This window comes from Mus caroli, chromosome 7 (genome assembly GCF_900094665.2).
Source record: "Mus caroli chromosome 7, CAROLI_EIJ_v1.1, whole genome shotgun sequence".
NCBI lineage: Eukaryota > Metazoa > Chordata > Mammalia > Rodentia > Muridae > Mus > Mus caroli.
In genome coordinates, this window is record NC_034576.1 from 96652920 (window position 1) to 96664407 (window position 11488).

At 35.6% G+C, this 11488-nt stretch overlaps 1 pseudogene; it reads right to left on the reverse strand.

The window, feature by feature from the left end:
- Positions 1-743: 743 nt before the first annotated feature.
- The window catches only part of LOC110297988, a 32744-nt pseudogene continuing 21999 nt past the window's right edge, over positions 744-11488 (reverse strand).

The window sequence follows — 11488 nt, forward strand, 5'->3', positions numbered from 1 at the left end:
ACCAAATTAAAAGTTACACGTATCAAAACTTCTGATGCGTTTAACTGAAAAGATGTGTATACATCATAATTTAAAGTCGCACAGCAAGGGACATTGAAATCTCACATTAAACAGTTTCGTGGGTGTGGGTGGATGGGTGGAGGGACACCCTCACGGAAGCAGGGGGAGGGGAGATGGAATAGGGAGTTTTTGGAGGGGAAACCAGGAAAGTGGATAACATTTGAAGCATAAATAAAGAAAATATCTAATAAAACATTTAAAAACAACAACAGAAAAAAAAAACAGTTTATGCAGATGACGGTGAAAGAATAAATTGTTGCTGTGTCAGTTTCCATTAGCTGAAGGAAGTAATAGTAGCGTAGAATCCATTTTTGCTTGTACATGATGTACAGCTTACGGAAATACTATCAGCTTGTTTAAAATAGTAACCATAGCCAGCCTCTGTTTCTTAATTCTCCTTTCTACACTCCTCAATTGCTATCACCTGGATTTGTCATAAATCAATAGACATAATAAACTATCTCATTCATAATGCACTTCTCTGCACAATGAAAAGGAAGCACCCTTTGGTTCAATGCAAATATCAGTCCAGTAAATGTACAGGAAACTGCTTCTCAAGGGACAAGAGGGCCAATCTGAAGAGTGATATTGCCAATACTGATAAGTTTAGAAGTAGATATAGTAATTGTGGCAAGGAGGAATCAATGATGGGGTGAGGGAAAGGACAGGGACCTACAGAGCTCTCAGTTGTTCTTTTTCCTGCTTCTTGATCTTGCTGGTTGCTTGTCCAGGGGCTGCATTTGTCTCAGAGCCACTATGTGATGAGACCAGTTTAATATATGCAGCTTAGCTATGGCATCATCAAAGGCTCATTTAACTAAAAGGTAGGCCTATCATAGTACATTCTGTACCTATAGTAGAAGGCAGAAAAATTGAGGGCCAAGCCAAGCCAGATGGGGCATGTGGGCTGCATGTTCTCTTTGCTGATTCCGAAGGCTTTATTGTACATGGCTTCAGCCACAGTATGTATTCTCCCCAGAAGCTACCTCTGCCAGGTAGCCTTAGTAATCAGCTTTCATATTCAGATAGGGCACCTTGATCTCATACTGGAAATGACCGCAGTTCTTGATGAGGAGCTTGTCAAACAGAACAAAGACATCAACTGTTTCCAGTTCCCTCTCGGTCTTCTCCTTCGAAAGCCCTCATCTCTCTAACTTCTTTTAACTTTTTCTAACTTGCTTTCATTGCCATCTGCCATGGATTTTTGCCCAATGCTACAGATGACCTTCCAAGAAGATTGCCTGGCACCAATTACATTCTTGCAGACCACAGAAAGGAGATTTTGATCTTCATTAGCGGTTCATTCAGCTCTGTCACAGCCTTCATGGAGGAGGCTGTGTTACCTTATTGGTCTTGGTGATGTTTATTTGTTTGTTTGTTTGTTAGTTTGTTCACCTCTGCCAGCGCCAGTTACCCCTATTGCAGTAGCTGCTCTCTGCCCTCCATGTTGCTCACAACTTGCTCTTGCCTAGAGTTCCCACACTACCTGATCCCTTGCTTGCCTGTAAGTCTGCTTCCTAATCACTGCCCTTGGTTTCCATTTTTATAGCTTTAGATTTGGTTGGTGATGATTGATCTCAGTTGTCACAGGAGGAATGGATGTTGGTTCCTGTGCATATTAGATAAATGAAACCTGAGCCATATCATCATGAGGACATTTGTCAGAACTTACATATCCAAAAATAATGTACATGAAAATCTCTGTTCCAATAATAAATATCTGACAGGACTACGAGCCTGATACAAATATGGATATTGGATCTGGTTAAGGACCTCCATCAGCTAAGTACTGTCAGAATGTAAGGGGAAGAGAAAAGGGAGTGGCATAGTGGAATGTGATTTTCAACTTATATAGAAACCAGAACTATAACAGAGTCTATTAAAGTCCCATACCCATCTCTCTCCTCAATATCCAACTTCCTTGTTCCTCTTTTTTTTATATAGAACATTAATACTATCTCAATTTATATGGAATTCTAATTCTGTACAGTTGGACTAACTATGGCATTGATTCATGGTTGACAGGACACCTTATGTATTATTTATGTAAAATAATTTGAGAGTATCTAACTATAAATGTATCTGCCTCTTCAGAATTATTATTATCTTAAAGACTACATTTTGCTTCAGTTTAGTAGCAACAAAATGATAACAATAATAAGTTGAGAGAAGAGATGTGCTGGGATGGTTGTCTAGAATCAGACTGTAGTAAATTCGTAGGGAAAGGAGCTGCAGTTCTATAGCTGCGATTGACCTCCCAAGACCATAGTTTCCAAAAGCACTCCTACATTCTTCTATCCATCTGTTCAGATAGGTGGATACCACAGGCTTTTTACAGAAGTTCCTGTTTGTGTGTGTTACAGCTCCTTATTAGTTTTCTTGCATGTCTTAATAAATAGTAATGTTTAAGCCTTTTTAGATGGTCACATTAAGAGCTTCCATTATCCTCCCTAAAAACAAAGGAAAAACAGAAACATAAGAAGTGACTAGAAAGACTTATATGAAAAATAAAAAATTTAAAGCAAAAATGATAGCTAGACATGCCAGCTCACATCTTTACTCCCAGTGCTTGATAGACAGAGACAGAAGATTGCTTAAGGTTCAAGGCTACTCTGAGTTACATAGTTGGTTCAAGCATAGCCTGGACAATAGAATGCTACTTGGTATCAAAAGATCAAGAAAACAAAATTTGAGAGTTATGGGACAATTTTGTTAATTTAAGTTAATAAATGTTACTTATGATGAAATTAGAGGGTGTTTCTAAGAGACATCTTTTCATTTATATTTTAGAACTCATTAGAGCATGTTCATATTACAAGAATTCATGATTACCCTGGTCTTTTTGTTCCCTTTCAGAATGCTGGGGCTTTAAATTTCCACTCAAGAGCCATAAAGCAAGATGGGACTATTAGATTTAGCATCATATATTTTCCCAAGCGGAATCCACAGCACTTGTTTAATATGTATGCAGGCCATTTTAGACTGTAATCTCTTTTAAGTTATTTACACCACTGACAGGCTTTATATTCTTATTTCTGACACTATGATTTAATGTCCTGACATAAGACTCAGATTTACAACTTCACTCCTGGCCCTAGAGTCCCACTTGACTTCTCTCCAATGCGGTGATTTGAAAATTCTCAGAAGGGAATTTTTCTCTCAGGGTTTTAGATTCATTGTGAGTTTGTTTTCCCTTTGGAAAGATGTCCTTACCCTGTGTTTTATGGTGCATTTAGTAGCCTTTGATTTTCCAAAATTGAATTTCCAGGTGTTACTTGGCTGTTTAAGATGATAATATGGAAAATATACACTCTCTGTGTGCATATTTTGTGAAAATTGGAATAAAATACCTCCTTTACGTGGTTCTTATGAGGGATTTCTTTTTAATTAACAAAGTGGAATCAATATACCAAGTACAATATACAATGTAATATGGTCATATCTTGCTGGGAAACTGGATATCATGTAATTTCAGTGATCTCTTGCAAGAATTGTTTCTTCTAAAATCATGCCATGTAGTAACCTGCCTTTGATCCTGAATTTATAAGAATATTTTCTAAAGATAAAACAAGGAGATATTACCAATGTCTGTATTAAGAGCACTGTATGCTGCAATATCATTGAAGACTTCAGCACAATGTTAATATTTCTAAACTGTATATCACTCCATTAATCTATATATACATTCATCCATCCAAACTGAACTTTAGTGCTGGAATATACACCATTGTTAATATAACCCTAGATAAGATTGAGAAGCTAACAATCACAGACTAGATATTCTGATACATGCTAGAAAGAATTATGGTGGCTTATTGATATATAGGCTACAGGTATAGATGAGAAAATATTCATCTCCTTTACTTGCCCAAAAAGTTCACATAGGATATTATATTTGAGCTGAGACTTAGGTTATATAGGCACTTTAGAGGAGAGAAATAAAATGATACATGCTAAATCTTAACATTATGAAAGGACTTTACTGGTTTAGAAAATGGAAGCAAGTCAATGATCCTGAATTTGCAAGTATACCAGAAGATCAGTGCAGAGATATGGAGAGATTCAGTACTATGTAAGCCTTAGTAGGATGAATGAAACAGTTGGGATTTAGCAGGAACAGAGTTCATTGATAAAAGGTGATGGCCATCTAGGCTTGATGGCATACATATTTGATCCTGGTACTCAGAGATGGTAGGCAGATCTCTGACTTTAGGGCAAGCTTGGTCTACAGTGGAGTTCCAGGAAAGCCAGGGCTATACAGAGAGACTTTGTTTCAAACAAATAAACAAAAACATGAAACAAAAATAAGAAAAGAGGGAAAGTGATGGCTTCATTTAATGTTTTTAGAAAGATCAATCTCTTAGTAATGTTGGTAGATAAAAGAGGGTGGGTGGGAGGGAAGCTGGAATTCCAATGGTTGGCCCATATATAAACTTAGGTTACAGCTATAAAAGCTTTGCTGAGGGAGCTCTAGAACTTTATGTTCCTTGGTCACTAAGTTTTCCCCAGGAAACTCCACCTCCCCCCAATACAATAATGGTAGGAAAAAAGAACTCAGTGACTCATGAGGTACTTTCTACAGCACTGGCCCAATTAATTAATTGTTCTCTGATATTTATTTAAGCAGTTATGTTTATCTTTGTAAAGGATGTGGAACAGCCAATTACAATTTTCATTGTGACCTTTCAAATTTAATTAAGCATTAAATGCCATGTAGTTGCCTATATTTAGATCTGGGAGAATTATGGTATATAGCCTATATTCTTATCTCATAAGCCTGAGCGAAAGTTAACTGAGACATAGTTCATAACAGAATTATTCAGCAAAACTTTCAGTGATGGTACTTTATGATTACAATATCACACAGTTGCTATTAGTAATATTTTTGGAGCTTGAAATATATCTAATACAACAGAGAGACTTATTTTTTGATATTTAAAAGCTCTACTTATTAAAAATTAACCTAAGTTTAAATCAGTATGTAAAAATGTCAGCAAATTCTCCAGAATAATGTCTATCTGCCTCCCTCCAGGCTCCCTACCATGATGATAATAAATTCAATTCTGGAACTGCAAGAAAGCCCCTAATGATTTGTTTTCTTTAATAAGAATTGCATCGGTCATGGTGTTTCATTACAACAATACTAACCCTAAGACAAGTTTCATATAAATTTCAAATGTAGGAACGTGAAAATATTAACTGTGTATTCGATGACAGCTGTCCATTTGAAATGTGGCAATGTATTTTTACAGTTTGGAATGGGAAATCTCAACGGGATTTCCTGAGATCTGCACCTCTTTCAGTTCAAGCCCTTGATGTGTCTTCTTCCAAACAATAGTAAACTTGGACCATGTCAATATGTCAAGAGAGATGTGGAGTTACTTGAGTACAAATGGCTTTTTACTCATCGTGGTTTGTCTCCTACTTGTGGCCTTTTAGAAAAGACCCTGGGCTAAAGACCTGAGAGTTCTGGCCAATATGCACAAAAGGAGAAGAATCTAGAAAACAGTCATGGGAATCATTCTTCTTGGAGTCTTCAGCCCCAGGCCAGGGTACAAAGATTTCAAATTCATTTACCCCTTTACAAGAACCTGGAACACATAGCTATGTTGCATTCAAATTATTGACTGTCTGAGGCTACTAGATGAGAAAAGGCTATCTGTATAAACCATGAAGATTGGAATTTTTTGTTTCATAGTACCAAATAGATCATTCCTAAATACTCCCATGCTCCCATCATAATGAATCATAAGCCTCCCAAATAGTCCCCAAAGTTCTAAGCCTCCCTAAATTATCAAGTATTTGCTTTTGTTATATATCTTCCCTCCTCGGTAAAATATCTAACATAGATTCTCTTTCATGAAGGCTAAGAACTGAATAGCCAGATTGATGTGAATTATTAATGATCACTATTCTTATATAACATAATATATGGATACCTAACTTAACAATTGTCACACTTTTGTGTTCATGGTTTGCCTAAACATCATATATTGATATTATCTCATTATTCTTTTACTACCAAATACAAAAAAAATAAATCTATCTATATATAAAACATCACTTTACCAATTTCTTCATATTATTTTAAAGAAGGTTTAACATAATTACATAATTATCTCTTTCACATTTATCCCCGCTTTCTTTGCCTTTTCCATGCCCTTATTTTGTTTCTTCATTAATTTTTTTGCATGCGCACGTGTGTGTGCATATTTCTAGAGGCATAAATAAAACCTACTCAGTCAGACTATTACTTGTCTGAATGTTTCCAGGGCTGTCTGGTAATAGATAACTTATTGGTATGCTCTTTCCCTGGGGAAGACTATCTTTTCTCTTTCTCAGCAATTTTTAATAAGGCAGTTTTGCTGATTTTAGCCTCAACTATAGATTTCAGGTTGTTCAATATCTTTGTATCATCAGTTTATAAAAAAATCCTTCTGGGTTTTTTAATTAACCGTGAATTATTGATATATGTTACCCTTTCAGCAAATGGTGTTGAACTGGTCTTTTTAATTCCCAATTCTTGTGGTCATATCTATTTTCTGTTTCAAATCAAAAGTTTTCTATACCCAATTCTCCTCTAGTAAACCTTTTTGTGAATTCTTGCTTTCTTAGGAACTTCAGAAATAAATATATACTCACTTAAATTTCAAGATCAGGAAGAATATAGGTAGGGGGATATGTAAGAAATGGATTCAATCATGGCCAGATTGTATGCTAGCTGTTCTTACATCACTGCAGTCACAAATTTGGCACAAACTCTGGAAGAGTATCATTAACCCAACATTTTAAAGATACTGTATACCTTTCAATACATTCCTTTTGTTTTAACATAAAATAGTTTTCAATATATTGTTTGCCAATGATAAAATTGGGGGCTTCAAAACACATGTGTCTCTTCATCATATCATTTGATTGCTCTGGCTAATCATAAAAATTTCCATTAAAACAAATTTCATTCCCCTTTAATACCAACCCTAACATTTATTCTTCTCTTCTACGTGTGTTACATAATTCTTCAGTGATTAACTTCTAGATCGAATCTAGCCATGGAAGCAGGTAGGATAATTGCAGATCTTCACCTCTTCCTCTGTTCGTCTAAGTCCAAACCCTAAATGTAGTTCCTCCCGCTTCAATACCTCCATATCCAGCTGAACATTTAGATTTGTTCCACCATTTTTTCTCTCCACTCATACTATTATCCCACCCACCTACTCCATCAGGCATTATCTAGGAACTGGCTAGCCAAGCCTGCCAAAGAATCAAGTAGGCCTGTGAAACAAGCAGGTAGAGAAGTTTCAGATCTTCACTCTCCCTTCTTTCCTCCCTATCTAATTTCCCATTATCAAGCCCAGCTCTGTATCATAGTACCTCATGTGACCTCTCCCTTATCTGCCCCCATTCTAAAGGCAGGAAGCAGACACTGTGGATCATCCTGATTTCTTGCCCAATGTGGACCTTCCCACTCCTGATTCCATCCCAATTCTTAAGTGTCACCTCCTGATACCTAGGGTCACATTTTATTTGGAACTATCAGAATTGCAGAATGTTTTTTCTAAGATGCAGTACACAGGCAGCACACTATTCTAAAACCAGAGCGGGTAATAAAAAACAAGGAACCAATCTCCTGCATAGAACAAACCTGATAACAGAGAATTATAACCATTCCAAACCCAGATGCTTAAATGTTAGCATAAAGAAAACTGCTAACAGACCAGAAAATGTGTCTCCACTAGAGCCCAACAACTTTATCACAGTAGACTCTGGGTATTGCAACATAGCTAAAGCACAAGTCAAAGACATTTAAATAGCCTTTATGACTGTAATAGAGGTCCTTAAAGAGAAAAGTAATCCCTTAAAGAATCTATGAAAACACAAGCTGTGGAAGGACATGAATAAAGAAGTACAAGACCTGAAAGTGTAAAAAGAAACAATAAATAAAATAGAAACAAAGAAATCTGGAAATGAAAAAAAAATATAAGTCAAACAGGAAACTCAGAGGCAAGCTTTAGCAACAGAATACAAGAGATAAAGACTTTCAGACATTAAAGATACAATAGAAAAAATTGTCTGTAACAAAATACAACTATAGTTTAAATCACATATTGACCTTCATACACTGATAATGGGAGATACATCAATACCCCACTCTCACCGATCACAAGTCATCTAGTCAAAAACTGAATAGAGGAATGCTGTAATTCAATGGCATTATAAACCGAATGGACTTAACAGATATCAACAGAACATTTGACTTAAACACAAAAGAATATACCTTCTTCTTTACACCTCATGGGACATTCTCCAAAACTGACGATACACTTGGACAAAAACCAAGTCTGAACATATACAAGAAAACTGAAATAACACCCTTCATTCTATCTGACTAACATGGATTAAAGCTCGACAGAATCAACAAAAAAACAAGGGGATATTTATAAAAAAAAATTGAAACTGAATAACTTACTACTTAATGAAACCTGGGTAAAAGCAGAAAATAGTAAACAAACTAAAGAATTTCTAGAATTGAATGAAAATGAACACAGAACACACACAACTTTATAGGATGCAAAGAAAACACTTCTAAGAGGCAAGTTCATAATACTAAAAGTCTACATAAAAAAACAATGAACCAAAAACAAAAGAACAAAGGGAGAGGGGAGATCTCCTACTAGTAACTTAATTGAAAACATTATAGTTCTAGAACAAGAAAAGACCACACTCAAGGGAGGGAAAAGGGAAGAAATAATCAAGCTCAGGGATAAAAATCAAAAAATAGGGAAAGGATAAATACAAAAATATGCATGAAATGGAAGAGTTGGTTCTTTGAGAAAATCATGAAGTAAAGGTAAACTAACATGCCTGGAGGTATATCAAAATTAAGTAAAATAGAGATGAAAATTAAAACATACCAACAGGACTGAGAAAATTTACAGAGTCATAAAGGAACACTTTAAAAATTTTTACTCTGAAAATATATTTACTCTGGTAAGTTGAAAAAAATAGAATTAAATAATTAGTTAAACAAAAATAAACAATGTAAACAGACCTATAACCTATAGTAAACAAATAAAGCAGTTTTGTACACAGTGGGAAAATAATTTTACCATCTATATATCTGATAAAAAGCTAAGATATATACCAAATATATAAAGAACTCCAGAAAGAAAATATTCAAAAAACCAACTCATTTAAATATAGGATTCAAATCTAAACAGGTAATTCTGAAAAGAAGAAACCCAAATGGCTGATAAACACTTGAAATACAAATCAGGGAAATACAAATCAAACTACTATAATATTCCATATTACAGCCATGATAATAGCTAAAATCTATAAAATAAGGGCAACTTATGCTGGCAAGGATTTCAAGTAAGGGGAATCCTAATCCATTTATAATGGGAGTGCAAACTTGTATTGTCACTATTAAAATCAGTGTTCTGGTTACCCTGGAAGATGGGACTTGAACTACTCCAAGATCCAGCTATCTCACCCTTGGGCATATACCAAAAGGATGTTTCAGCTTACCACAAAGACACATACTCAACCATGTTCATTACTGCTCATTCATAATAGCTAGAAAGTGGAAACAATCTTAATACCTCTTTGCAACGAAATGTGTGGAACTAGAAAAAAAAAGTCTTCCTGAATGAAGTTACCCATAATTAAAAGGACAAATATGATATATATTTATTTATATTGGGGGTATTATCTATTATGCCAATGATTACTAAGCTCCCATCCACATTACCACAAAAGTAAGGTATGAATTCATGGACCAGGGTAATACAGACTGATTGGGAAACTAGAACATGTAGTTATGGATAGATGGGAGCTGCAAAAAGAGGGTCAGTAAAAAATGGGAGGCAAGAAGGGAAAAGGGAGAAATAAAAAAAATAGCTAAAATTAAATGACACTTGAGGGGTATAATAGAAACTTCCAAAAATACATACATACATGAAGGCAATATGAGTAAAATTGCCAAATAATGGGGAGACAGAGCACCAACTGGCCATCTATTGTTACCAAAGATTGAGTTGTATCTAATTGAGTTGTTGGCCAAAGTATTCCCAAGGGAATGCACAAACAACCTAGGCTGTTTCCACCATGGCTAGTCCCACATTGCTGAAGATGTTACTTAGAAAACTCAGTGCTCATGGAAAAGTCAAATTGGTACCTTCACAGAACCGTTAGACTTTTGTGCTAGTGTCTTTGATACAAGAAGATTCTCTGAATGCTACCACAGCAGAAATATAAACACAAACCCAACAACAGATGCTTTGATCTACAATGGTATTCTGAATACACCATGTACTTTGTGCAATGGTGGCACAAAAGTTTGGGAGTAGCCAACTAATAATATCTTATTTGGCTCAAGGCTCACTACACTAGATATAACCCATACCTAATGATGATGGTGACCAAGACCTGAGACTAGATATTTTCAGGATATAGGAAAAAAACAAATACACTGTACTAAATGTTAAAAGGTAGCAATAAAATGACTGTTCTGCTATGGTCAGGGATTAAGGCCTTGTTTAGCCAGTATCAGAGGAGTTTCCTCCTGCAGCAGATGGGAACAAATAGAGAAATCATAGCCAGGCATTATGCAAAGAATGAGAGAAGTGGCAATACTGAATCCTCAATGAGAAGTCTCCATCAAGCACCTCCCTTCAGTGCTCAGGGAGTCCAGCAGAGAGGAGGCAGAAATAGTGTAAGAGCTAGAGGAGATGGAGGACATCAAGGAAATAAGGCCTTCTAGATAAAAATAACCAAAGCTCATATTAATGCAGAGAGTCAGGCATCATGGTCTTGGAAAAAATGTGTACCAGATTGTTTCTGGAAGCTGGAAGGAGAAGTGGACCAATGTCTTCATCTGTAGATCAGAAGCTACCTCCACTCATTAACCATATGCAAATAAAAAATTGTTTTCCTTCAAGGGAGTCTTACTGGGGAAACAAACTCCTCTTAATGGTAAGCTGTATGTCCAGCAACAGATAACCTGCATAATAGAAATTCAGTGGCATCTTTTGGTTCTATGTGACATAATGTCAGGACTTTACTTTTCTAAGAATTGTATTGATACATATTTATCTGTAGGATTTTGCTTTCAAATATAATTTTTATTTTATTATTTATTTTAATTGAAAATAAATTCTCTCATACAACACATTCTGGCCACAGTTCTTTCCTTTCCATCCCTCCCAGCTACCTGTCTTATCTCCCCTCTCCTCCAGATCCACTCCTGCTTCATTTCCTCTTCAAAAACAGCAGACCTTTAAGAGAAGACAACCAAAAAGAACAAAACAAGATACAGAAAGACAAAACAAAATCTCACAAGTGTTTTCTTTTATATATGTGTGTGTGTATATATATATATATATATATATATATATATATATATATATATATATTACATATTTTCCTC